Source organism: Stegodyphus dumicola, chromosome 11 (assembly GCF_044657685.1).
Source record: "Stegodyphus dumicola isolate Sdum_Otavi_A_Nest chromosome 11, ASM4465768v1".
In the NCBI taxonomy this organism is placed as follows: Eukaryota; Metazoa; Arthropoda; class Arachnida; order Araneae; family Eresidae; genus Stegodyphus; species Stegodyphus dumicola.
This window is the reverse complement of record NC_140778.1, coordinates 55,685,474-55,698,115: the sequence shown is the minus strand read 5'-3', so window position 1 is coordinate 55,698,115 and position 12,642 is coordinate 55,685,474. Positions and strand designations below refer to the sequence as shown.

At 31.0% G+C, this 12,642-nt stretch overlaps 1 long non-coding RNA gene across 1 annotated transcript in view; it reads right to left on the bottom strand.

Annotated features, from left to right (window-relative positions):
* The window catches only part of LOC146994008 (uncharacterized), a 28,746-nt gene extending 16,425 nt beyond the window's left edge, over positions 1-12,321 (bottom strand). Inside the window, exon 1 of the long non-coding RNA XR_015043960.1 lies at positions 11,918-12,321. This is a non-coding gene — a long non-coding RNA (uncharacterized LOC146994008). The remainder of the gene's footprint in view (positions 1-11,917) is intronic.
* Between the last annotated feature and the right edge of the window lie 321 nt (positions 12,322-12,642).

Genomic DNA, 12,642 nt, shown 5'->3' with positions numbered 1-12,642 from the left:
CTAAGTAGTTGAATGTTATGGTAACCCTATTATGACAGAATTGGTTGCATGATTGCAGTGAATTTGTAAGGGCTTGTGCTGTGTGTTAGTTAGGAAGTACATTGCTTGTTTTCTGGGTTATATGGTAAAATGGCTGAATGTGTTAAGATTAATTTGAAGTTTTATAGGATTTGGAAAGAAAGGAGAAAAGAGCATTACTTGACTGGTGTGTAAATGAAAGTTTACTTATGCCTATGGTCGGGCTATAACGAAGCTATGGAGGATATTTTTTCACTCTTATTTTGAGAATTTAACAGATTCTAGTTCAGATAATTTTAGGAAGTTTTGGGATGCTGTTAAGGAATTTTGTTTGAATGAAGGCATGTTAATTTGTAAATAAGGTAAGTGGATATTTCCTTTGTGTAGTGCAAAGATGAACTTCCTTTTTTCATGTTATTTTATTGTTTAATTCAAAATGTAGTTTATTGAGATTATATATTTTTTGGGAGACTCTTCCTTTGACTTATGACGTGAATATAGTTCGAAGTGTACATGACAAAGTCAAGGAAGTGAACAATGCCTAGTTTGTGCAATTCTCCGATTTTTTTTAAGTGAAAATAGGTCGATGTGTACATGGATAAAGGGAGTGTGCAATGCAAGTTTGTGCAATTATGGCATTTTTTTAAAGTGAAAATAGATCAATGTGTACATAGATAAAGTCAAGAGAGTGTGTAATGCAAGTTTGTGCAATTATGGGATTTTTTTAAGAGAAAATAGATCTATATGTACATGGATACCGAGTTTGTGCAATAGTTTTCTTGTTATTAGCGACGCCGCTACTCAAACCCAAATATCAAGTCAAAGAATTGCACAAACTCAGTACCCATGTACTGCCATAACTTCTTTAAGGAATTGTGGGAAAATTACTGGGAATTTTTTTAGAGGTTTTTTAAGGACTTCATTTCACAAAATCTTGGGAATTTTTTGACATTTTAAATTTTGCTTTAAAACTTAAAACATTTCATTTTTACTTAATTACTTTAATTATTTGCCTTGCAATATTTACACAATTTTTCAACAGAACACACATTTCACATTACAAACAGTTTACATTTATTAATTCACAATACCACTTAACTCTATTTTACTTCAAGCAAACTTACCTCTCTTGATTGGCTTAACTCCCTAAATAATTTATCATTAAAATTAAAACTTGAATTACATACCTTCAGGATTTTTAATTTTTAAATTAATTTTTTCTAGATTTATTTTTATATATTTTAATATTAATGTTTGCAAAAAAATTTTTAATATAACAAAGATAGCAGCTTGGCACTCAACTTTACCTACATAAGCGCCATCTATATAATTAATTCACTTACTTCTCTTTAAAAACACTTTTGCAGACCCCAACGCTCATTTGTAGGTAAGTTAGAATTAAAACTTACTATTCACTTGCTTTAAGTATTTTTAAAAATTTTTTAAGTATTTTCTAGATATGAAATTTTATTTTTAAGTATATATTTGTTTTTTAAAAATTGTGAATTAGTCCTTTATGTTTCTTATTGGTGTATATGGATTATGTCTAGTTCTTTTTTAGTTTCTTTTTATTGATATGCATATTCGTGTCGGAGAGGTTTCTGTGGACAAGAGTTTCTAAAATACATTAGTTTCTAGATTATTTTTTATTAAAAATTAATTTTTTTAAAAATTTAATTTTTTTTTCAAAGTTTAATTTAATACTTGACTTTACTTGCTTGTTTCTCTAAAGACTTCATTAGTATTTTCCTTTTAAAACTTTAATTCTTAAATGCTAATTTCTCAGGGTGCCATTTTATATTAGTATTTCTTTTTGGACATTCTTCACTTTTTACTTTTGGTTTTGACTTTTACCCTCACCTGCATGAATGACGAAACACGAATTGAATGATTGGAGAGTTAGGTTTGGAGGCAACTTCCCCTTGATAAGTCTGTCTCCTGCCTGCTCAACAGTCATTCACTTATGCATTTTTAAAAAAATTGTTTGGATTAATTTTAATTTGCTAAATTGGTGAATTTATTTGCATGGATTGGTTTTGCACTTGATTTGCTTATGCTTCTGAATTTAAATGATATTGTAGATTAGTTCGAGAATTAATTTTTTAAAATCTTTTATATGTTTACACATTTTTTAATTTTTTTTCCCTTTAAATTTGCTCTTTTTAATTTTGGCTTAAAATTTGCTTTTTTACTTTTATACATGTTTGTTAAAATTTAAATTTAATTTGTTTAAATTTACAGTTTATAATAAGATGTTAATTTAAATATTTGTATATAACTCTTTTTTTTTTTTAAACATTTCAGAACTTTACTGAAACATTTTCACATAAGCAATTATTGGAAGCTTGTTATATACTGATAAAATTAACTTTATGTACTACATTTTAGTTAATATAGCAGATTTCGCTGTTCCTAAACTTTCTGGTTTTGGTCAGTTTATTAATTTTTGCAAACTGTTTTTATTACAGTAATTTTATAAAAATTAAATTTTGAACTTTTGAATATAATGAAGAGAATTTCTAATTCTGGAATAGGATCTACAAAGCATGCTTTGATGTTCATTAAACAAAATGTGGACTTGTTGCAAAAAATGGATAAAGATATATCTGTCTCAAAATTATGCCAGGAATATGGATTTAGAAATTCGACTGTATATGACATAGGAAATAAGAAAAAGAAATTTTTGAATTTTTTGTGGTTTTTGACACTCTACTCACAATGAATAAGAGAAAAATTTTTTATTACACCAAAAGTGATGATTGAATGGGTCAGACAGCATCACAGTGACTGACTGCAATTGGCAGGTTCAAGATAATGGCTCAAGCCAAGATATTTCGTGCAGAAGTGAACTTAAAAGCTGAGTGTACATATTTGACAGATTGGCTAACCAAATTAAAAAATCGTCACGGTATAAGGCAATTAAAAAACTGGGGTGAAATAAAAATGACTGAAAATTTTAGGTAAAAGAGCTTTAGTCCATGCTAAGTTGCTTAACTATTTGCAGATGAACTATTGCACTGAACTCATTAACAGCAAAAATTATCTCCAGATGAAATTTACAATGTTGATTAAACTGGTTCTTTCTGGCAATATACCTTACCATGAAATATCTTGGAAAGCTCTACCGAAGAGGCTCCAAATGGTATCAAAGATTCTAAACACAGTCTAATAATTTTAGTATGTACAAATGCTGTACGAATGCACAACTATAAATTTTTCATAATTGGAAAAAATACATGACCTCAAGAATTTAAAGGAGTAAAGATTTTTCCTGTTATATATCATGCGAATAAAACAGAATGTATAATGCAAGCATTCATGAATGATTGGTTTGAAAATCATTTCATATCCGAGGCTTGGCAACATTTGAATTACCAGATGACGCAAATATTATCCTTATTGTAGATAACTACTATGCTCATACTTCTCATTAGTGAAAGATAACGTACCCATATTGAACTTTGCTCAAAACTGTACGCCCATCATTCAGCCTATGGATATTGGAATAGTGCCTGTGCTGAAATGCAAATATAAAGTACCATTTTTAAAATCTATGTTAAATTTATTGAATAACGACAAGACTATTCAAGAATATGTGAAATATTTTAGCATAAAATCTGCTGCGTGGAGCATCGCAAGGTGATGGGAGGATGTTTCTCCAGATAATTTAAAAAGTGCCAGCCACCATATTTCATAATGAAGATGATAGCTGCAATGATGAAGGTTTATCAATATCACTAATGAAGGGTGAAATGTTCCAATTTAAGGATTTTGTAAAGAAATATGGAAAAGTGATAATAAATGAAGATGATACGGTAAAAGTTTACAATTGGGTGACCGTTGTTTTTTGACGCCAAGATCGGCACCAGGAAGGCACAATTTCAAGATGGCCGCTACACAAAAACCAAAATAAGAAGTCAAAAAATTGCACAAACTCTGTTTCCATGTACACATCGATTTGTTTTCACTTAAAAAAAAATCCAAGAATTGCACAAACTAGGCACTGCGCACTGCCTTAAATTTGTCTACGTACATATCAATCTATTTTGATTTAAATAAAATCAGGAAGCTAAAACTATCATGGTAATCAGGAGTGAGGTTTAATCGCCAAAATTTAAAAAAAAAAATTGTGGCTAATCGAAGGGGCACCCAATTCTACACTACAGCCGATGATACAACAGAAGCTACTGATTACATTGATAATGCACTAATCATCAATAAATTAATGGATGGTGAAATCTGTAGTACAGTACTAGATCCAGGAAATAATGCTACCGAAAGTGAAAGAGACGTTACTGTAAAAAAATTTCGAGACAGAAGTCTAGAGACAGCAGTTACAGGACTTGAACTATGGATCTTTGTAACCAAACAAGAAATTATATCGGTATACAGAAAAGAGAATGTATTAGCACGGGTTGTCTGTATTTTAAAGTAAACCTTGGATTATCGCCGAGGAAAGAAATTAGGGCCCTAGTGTAAAATTGGATGCCCCTTCGATTAGCGACAATTTTTTTTTTTTTTTAATTTTGACGATGAAACCTCATTTCTGGTTCCCATGATAGTTTTAACTTTTGTTTTAGCTTCCTGATTATTTTTAAAGCTGATTTAAGCGAGAAAAGATCAATGTGTATATGGACACAGAGTTTGTGCAATTCTTTAACTTCTTATTTTGGTTTTATGTAGCATCCATCTTGAAATTGTGCCTTCCTGGTGCCGATCTTGGCATCAAAAAAAGAATCGCCAACGAGCAAGGAACACCCAATTCTAAACTTTTACCAAAGTTAGGAAGTACGATGCTTATTTTGTGCTTTATAACCATTAAATAGCTGACGGTGATGAAAATAATCTGATGTTTCTGTTTGAGTTAGAGTAAGTGAGAAAGACAGTATTGATTGATTGGTGTGTAGATGATGGTTTAATTGTAATTTAACAGAATATCTTACCTGGAACCACGATCACATCCGAGTGCTGGAAGTTGTACAATTGTCTTTCTGATAAATCGTTTCCTTAATCTCTCAGTAAATTACACAGTGACATTTAAAGATTCCGAAAATGGAGCTCATATCCACACTATCGAAAGTACGTGGGGTATAATATAAAGAGAATTTCAAAAGAAATGCCACCAACAGTCCAGCAACGGAGGATAATTTTATTCTTCCATTTGTGAATTTATGTGGTGACAGCAGCATAGATTCCAGAATTTTAAACAGGTTTTCGATGCTATTAAGGAATTTTGTGTGCCACACACTGAAGACACAGAAATTTCTAAATAAGAAGCTATTGTCAGTATTTCCTTTTTGTACTATGCAGATTAGATAATGTGTAGTTTCATTTTTGTGTTATTTACTTGCTTTCTTTTCATTTAAAATGCAGTTTATTTAGATTATAATTTTTTTAATAATGTTTTATTGCATTATGTTTTGGATGCCATTAGGTTGTTCACACAGAAACTTCAAATTAATCTTACCACATTCAGACATTTTACCATCTAAACCACAAAATAACAACATACTTATCCAACACACACAAGCCCTTACCCAAAATCTGACATGCACTTTCCAAATTTTTCCCCATCATTCAAATTCACCGCAATCTTTCCATAGCATTCAACTACTCAGGTTGCAATAAATGAAACAACATGCATTTATGATTATAATTTTTTTAAATATGGTTTATTAAATAAAATAAACAGGCTGAAATACTACAATGTTACTTCAATAAATTCCTTGAATTAAAATTTTAAAGTAATCTAGCAAATTTCTATGAAAGTTCTGCATAACAAACACTTGTTATGGGTTCTAGAAAAAGGTGTTCCTTTTGAATTAAAACCATAAAAATGGTGACCAAGTGCCAAATGTTGCTAGTTTCTATTCAGTTTCAAATTTGCATTATTATGGGAACCAAATGAGACAATTTTTTTATGCTTCAGATATAAATAACGATAACTTTTCAGAATGTTTAAACACTGAGAAAGCTGCAAACGAAACAGAGACATATGTCTTTCTTTTGTACACAGATGTTCATGCTTATAAAATGTGCATCCTTACAAATTAAAAATAGAGTTTCTTTCAACACCGGATAAAAAACATAGAAAAGTTTTTATATAAATATTTACTATATTTGAGTTTCTTACCTGCATTAAAATGAATTTCCATACTGATTCATTTTTTTCTTTACACACACAGGGTTGCTCTAACTGCTATGTCCAGGATTTGATTGTAGAAGACCCCATTTTGGTTTAATCCTAGTATCCGGTGCACACGGGATTTGGCTACTTCACGATGAGCAGTAAAAACGCGACATATACGATGAGTAGTAAACGGGTTATTCAAAGAATATATATAGTTATACATAGTATATACTATGTATATACACACATAGTATATAGTGTATATATAGACGTTCTTTGGATCATTTTTGGTCTTGGCGATAATTTTCAAAATCGCGCCAAGGCTGCACCGTATACTAGGATTTTACCCCCCATTTTCCTTTGCCGGCACAGTTTTAGTATTACTCCTTTTTGGAGAGAAATTTGGCGACATTTTGGAGCGATAAATGAAAAATTATGATAACCTTGGTAACCCTAAATACTGAGCTTCAAACATGCCGCCATTTCTGTCCACGTAACTTTAACAAATTTGATAGGTATCAGAGCTTTGATGGCAGGAGGGATAAATTGTGTGTTTTTCTTACTTTTGTGTTAGGAAAGCAAAACATTTAAAATATTTTTTAAAAAGCCAAATTTTTGATAGTTAAAACTGGTGCTTTTAATATTACATCACATGAGTCTCGACATTTTTTCATATGTCAACTCTGCATATTATTATAAACCCCACCCCCCTCCCCAAGGGAAATAAAGAACACATTTTCAGTAGCATGAGGTAAACTCTTGGTGTTTCCTTTGCTAAGGAGATCAAAATTACCGTGGACCATGGTAATTTTGGTTTATTTACCTCATATTAGAACTATAGGGATGTGTAATTGCATGAATTCATAGGTTCAAATCAGGTTTCATTATTGCTTTTATAACATTTTCATAATTTGTCTGACTATAAAAAATATAATGTTGCTTAGATTATGGAATATATTGCTTATAATTTAGAGTTCTCAAATTTTGTAAATCTTACAACCTAACAGCTGTACTAATTCAGAAGTCAAACAACAAAAATCAGCGTTAATTTACAAAATTTTCACAGGACTAGTTTCGATGGTTTTACCGAACCATCATCTTCAGCTGCAAAACCGCAAATGAACAAGATAGGAAATAATGTTTAGATAAGATAAGAAAGCCTGGACAAGAATCTTATCTTATCTAAACATTATTTCCTATCTTGTTCATTTGCGGTTTTGCAGCTGAAGATGATGGTTTGGTAAAACCATCGAAACTAGTCCTGTGAAAATTTTGTAAATTAACGCTGATTTTTGTTGTTTGACTTCTGAATTAGTATTTATTCGGCGTGTTATTGTGTCTTAACTAACAGCTGTATATGAATAACCTTCACTGAGTATTATTACTTTCATTAATAGTATGTTCACATAACAGTCGACTTTTTATTTTAAATTTTATGCAAATTTTCTACATTACTTAAACATTTATCTAATAGAAATCTGAATTTTTTGTAATAAAAACTCTATAATAATAGTAAGAGTACTATTTATATATAAAAATTTGACTACATGGCAAGCACTTAGATACTGATTTCAATGTCTTTAAATGTTATTATCATAAAGTTTAGATATATTCTTATTAAGTTAAAATATACTTTTATTCTATTATAAAGTTTAGATGTACAGAACAGACGGCACACTTTGTACTTAACGACTCGGTCAACCACTTGTGGCAAGATAACTTATGATAACAATTAAGTTCAAATGTAAAATTTAAATTCAAATAAATTTGTAGCCCAAAGGCTGCACAAATCAATTTAATGCAAAGTTGGTTAAAAACTTAACTGGCATGGAATTCAACTATCAGCAATTATAATGCAAGGCTGAAGACTACAAATCTTTTCTTATCTAGCAACCTATTAATGTGGCCTCAAAAGGCAAAACACGGTTTGTTTTACAAAATAAAAACTTCATTTGGATTCTGGTGAGAAAACGGATGGAAGAAATTGACAGTAAAGATCCCAAGAATAAAATAACTCTGGTTACAAAATAAAGGAACGTTACAATATACTTTGTTCCCTGATTAATTATTCAGTACATGAAATAGTGCAATGCATTTTTGTTTGCATCACATACAAATTATTTAGTTTATTTAAATGCTTTCCAAAACTGACAGGATTTTGCAAACATATTGACCATATATTTTGACGTATAGATGCAACATTTCTTCTCTTCAGAAGTAAGATTTAGAATTAAGAAATAAGAAAATAAGAGAGAATTATGAATAAAAAATAAATACATATGCTGGCTAGCAGAAGAAGGATGCCTTCATAAAGTACTTTTTAAGAGAAACTGGCTCAGATTCACATTACATCTACGGAAAACTACTAAAACTCCCATATAGCCAGCCTGAACTACCACTGTTCAGTGGCTATCACTCCACCACTAGTGGATTCCAATGACTGTTCGAATTTTTCACAGAAATCATCATTTACGATGATTGTAGTATCATTACCATTGGTACAAAATTTACTCATTATGATAATTTAATTTTAGCTTTTAAATTATAATCATAAATTACTTGTAATAAATTGAGAGATTAAAAAATACACACTTCTTAATATTTTTACCATTTACAATATTTAATCATAAAAAATATTTCTAACACTGGTACAAAACTTGCCCATTATAATTGAATTTGATTTTCTTCACTTTGAAATATTTTTTCATTTTCTTTTAATAACAGAATCTAAGAAACTAAAGTAACATATACTAGTTTGAAATGCATTTATTAACCTTTTGTAAATTTCATTATTCATAAACATAAAAATTAACCTTTTGTAAATTTAAAATATTAGCTAAGTACTAATATAATAAAACATAAATATGAACTAACTACTTAAAATATTAATGTTTAATACATTACATTTTGTAATTAAAAATATTAACATTTTGTAAATTTCATTACTCATAACATAATAATTGTCATAAATTCATTTACTGTAGTGTTTCAAGAATTTATCATAGCAGTACTAGAAATATTGAAAATTAGAGAAAGACTGTTTATTCTGATTAAGAGCTTATTTTTTAGGATTGTTATTTAGTCTAGATTGGGTTTTGTTGACAATCCGCCATTTTTTTCCGATCTTCAAAACCGGGTCTACCTTGGCGACCGAAGTTTGTTGCCAAATTAAAAAATTGCCAAAAGGACCAATACTAAAGCTGTTCCCCTTAACCATATTCTAGTCTTATGAGTGTTGTACACTTGACACATTTGATATTGCAGCTGGTTAGCAATACTGAGAATAATATTTGCTGATAATAGCTCTAATTAGTTAAAAAATATGTCAAAAAAGTGGAACTACGTAATTTGACTGCAGGTCTTTAGTGTTTCATCACAAAGCACATACATGCACAAAACACACAGACACAAAACGCATAGAAATTACAGTACCCATATGGGACGAAAAATTAAGCCATGGTTCAGATATACAATATCAGAAGTATGTCAAAGTGGTAATAAGCATATGACCACTACAGTGCATTTTGGTAGGTCTCAGATGTAACACTGTGAGTTTAACTAAAGCTATGAAAATCAGTACAAAGGATTCAAATTTTGAGAAAAACTGCAAGAAATGTAAAGCACATCAAGTCAGATTCTGAATAACATCTTTTCAATGAAGATTGGTATTAGTAGCTCTACACACTTTAGAACAGGAAAGTAGCATATTAACTTTAAGTTAGCATTACCTTAAAAAGGACTTGAGATATATCTTGCATAAATGAAGCTTTTTGTTTTTGAAAAGACTTAAAAGATTTATTTCTTATTTGCATCAAATGACAATTTACAAACTGCACAAGGTGTCACCATTACACTTTAAATCACATGCTATAATGCCTCTAAATATAATATTCTGAAAGTGAATGGCTCTGTTAATTCCAAGAATATTGACCACCACTTGATATGGGCAACTGCTGTGATTGAAACTGACTTCAACACAAGAGATGAGGTTTCTTTGCTGCATACAGAAATCTGTACTCCGCTGATAAATAAAAATTGATACTAATTTAGCATCTCCTCAAAAGATTTCTCTCTTGTGTAGATCAACATATATTTCTTCAAATTTTTACCCTTGTGACTAAAGGACATTTTTACACATGAGGATTTTCTCCTTTATGAATAAGGATATGACTGGTTAAACTATCCTTACGACGAAATGACTTCTTACATACTTCACACACATGAGGTTTCTCTCCTGTGTGAAAAAGCATATGGGTCTTTAGAGGACCCTTCGCTCTAAATGACTTCTTACATATTTCGCACACATAAGGTTTCTCTCCCGTGTGAATAAGGACATGCCTGTTTAAAGTAATCTTCTGTCGAAAGGACTTTTTACATACTTCACACTCATGAGGTTTCTCTCCTGTGTGAATAAGCATATGATGGTTTAAATTACACTTCTGTCTAAATGACTTCCTACATACTTCACACATGTAAGGTTTTTCCGCATTGTGAATAAGTATATGGCTGTTTAAAGCACGCTTATGAGTGAATGACTTCTTACAAAGTTCACACACATGAGGTTTTTCTCCTGCGTGAATAACGATATGCCTGTTTAAAGTAAGCTTACGACTAAATGACTTTTTACATACTTCACATACATGAGGTTTCTCTCCTGTGTGAATAAGCATATGCCTGTTTAAAGTAACCTTAAGACTAAATGACGTCTTGCATACTTCACACACATGAAGTTTCTCTCCTGTGTGAATAAACATATGGTTCTTTAAAGCCCACTTGCCACTAAAGGATTTCTTACACACTTCACATACATGAAGTTTCTCTCCTGTGTGAATAAGCACATGCCTGTGAAGACTATACTTTTCACTAAATGACTTCTTACATACTTCACACACATGAGGTTTCTCTCCTGTGTGAATAAGCATATGGATGTTTAAGGAAAACTTATGACTAAATGACATCTTGCATACTTCACACACATGCAATTTCTTTCCTGTGTGAATAAGCATATGGCTCTTTAAACTACCCTTTAGACTAAATGACTTCTTACACACTTCACATACATGAGGTTTCTCTCCAGTGTGAGTAAGCATATGAGTGATCAAAGAACTCTTCAGACCAAATGACTTCTCACAAACGTCACACATATAAGGTTTTTCTGCAGTATGAATAAGCAAATGGCTGTTTAAACCATATGTATGACAAAATGACTTCTTACATATTTTGCACACATAAGATTTCTCTCCTGTCTGAGTAAACATGTGCATGTTTAAATTAAACTTTTCACATATATACGGTTTGTAAGAAGCAAATGCGAGTATAAATTAATCATTTAACTAAAAGTCTTCTTACACACTTCAATCATATCAGATTCTTCTGCTATGCAAATTAGCATATGCATGTTTAAATTACATTTTCGACTATATCAAATCTAAATTCCACACATGCGGTTTGTGTTCCGTATGGATCTGCATGTGCTCTTTTAAACATTGCCTCTTAAAAATAATTGGTTACACATCTCCCAGAACATATAATTTCTGTGCTACATTGATAACGATGACTGACATTCTTAAGATAATATACCTTGCTAAATACCTAGTGATGAATTTTTTCCTCCAAATGAATGTAAAATGAATTGCTTAACATAAATTTCGGTCGAAGTAGTTCTAAGATTTTTTAGCATTTGATGCCTCGTGTAAATACAAGTGTTTATCTTGATAAAAGAATCAATAATTATTTACAAGACATATCAGCTATTTTATATTAGAATACCTTAAGGATGCCTTGATTTCCAGGAATGCTTCAATCCAAACTAATTTCTTATCGTTCACTAAAATACGATTTCTCAGTTGAGAATATAAAGATGGCTAAAGAAGAACTTATTCTTAAGATATACTAATAATGTTGGCACAAAGTGCAACTTAACTCAAGATAAAAGAACCTCCATGTATAAGACGATAATAAATAGGTGGCGCTTTTAATCACATTAATAATGGGATTTTACAGAGAACTGAGACTCTGATACCGGAAGTTTTACTTTTTTCCATGATGCCTTTCGAAATCGGTCGCCACTTTTTCAGATTGCCCAGTCTTTCCACAGGCGTCTCAAGACCAGAAGAGGAAAATGCGTAACCTAATGCTGATGGGTTATTACAGGTCACGTGGTTTTCTTTCCTTTGGACGTCAGCATTAACACTAGAACTTAGCAGTGTAAGTTTACCACTTATGGCGAAAATTTAATATTTAGAATCGCCAAAATAAAAACGCCATATCATAGTTGCTAGTTGCATCTTTTGTGATGAATTACCAAAATAATTTATTAGTAAGATGGAGAATATTAAAAAGAGCAACAGTTTGCTTAAAAATTTGATAAAATCCTAGTATACGGTGCGGCCTTGGCGCGATTTTTAAAATAGTCGCCAAATTTTTGGCAACCTCAAAGTAAAGCGTCACCACAAGTTTGAGTTGGCAAAAAAAGTAAACAAAATGATAATCAT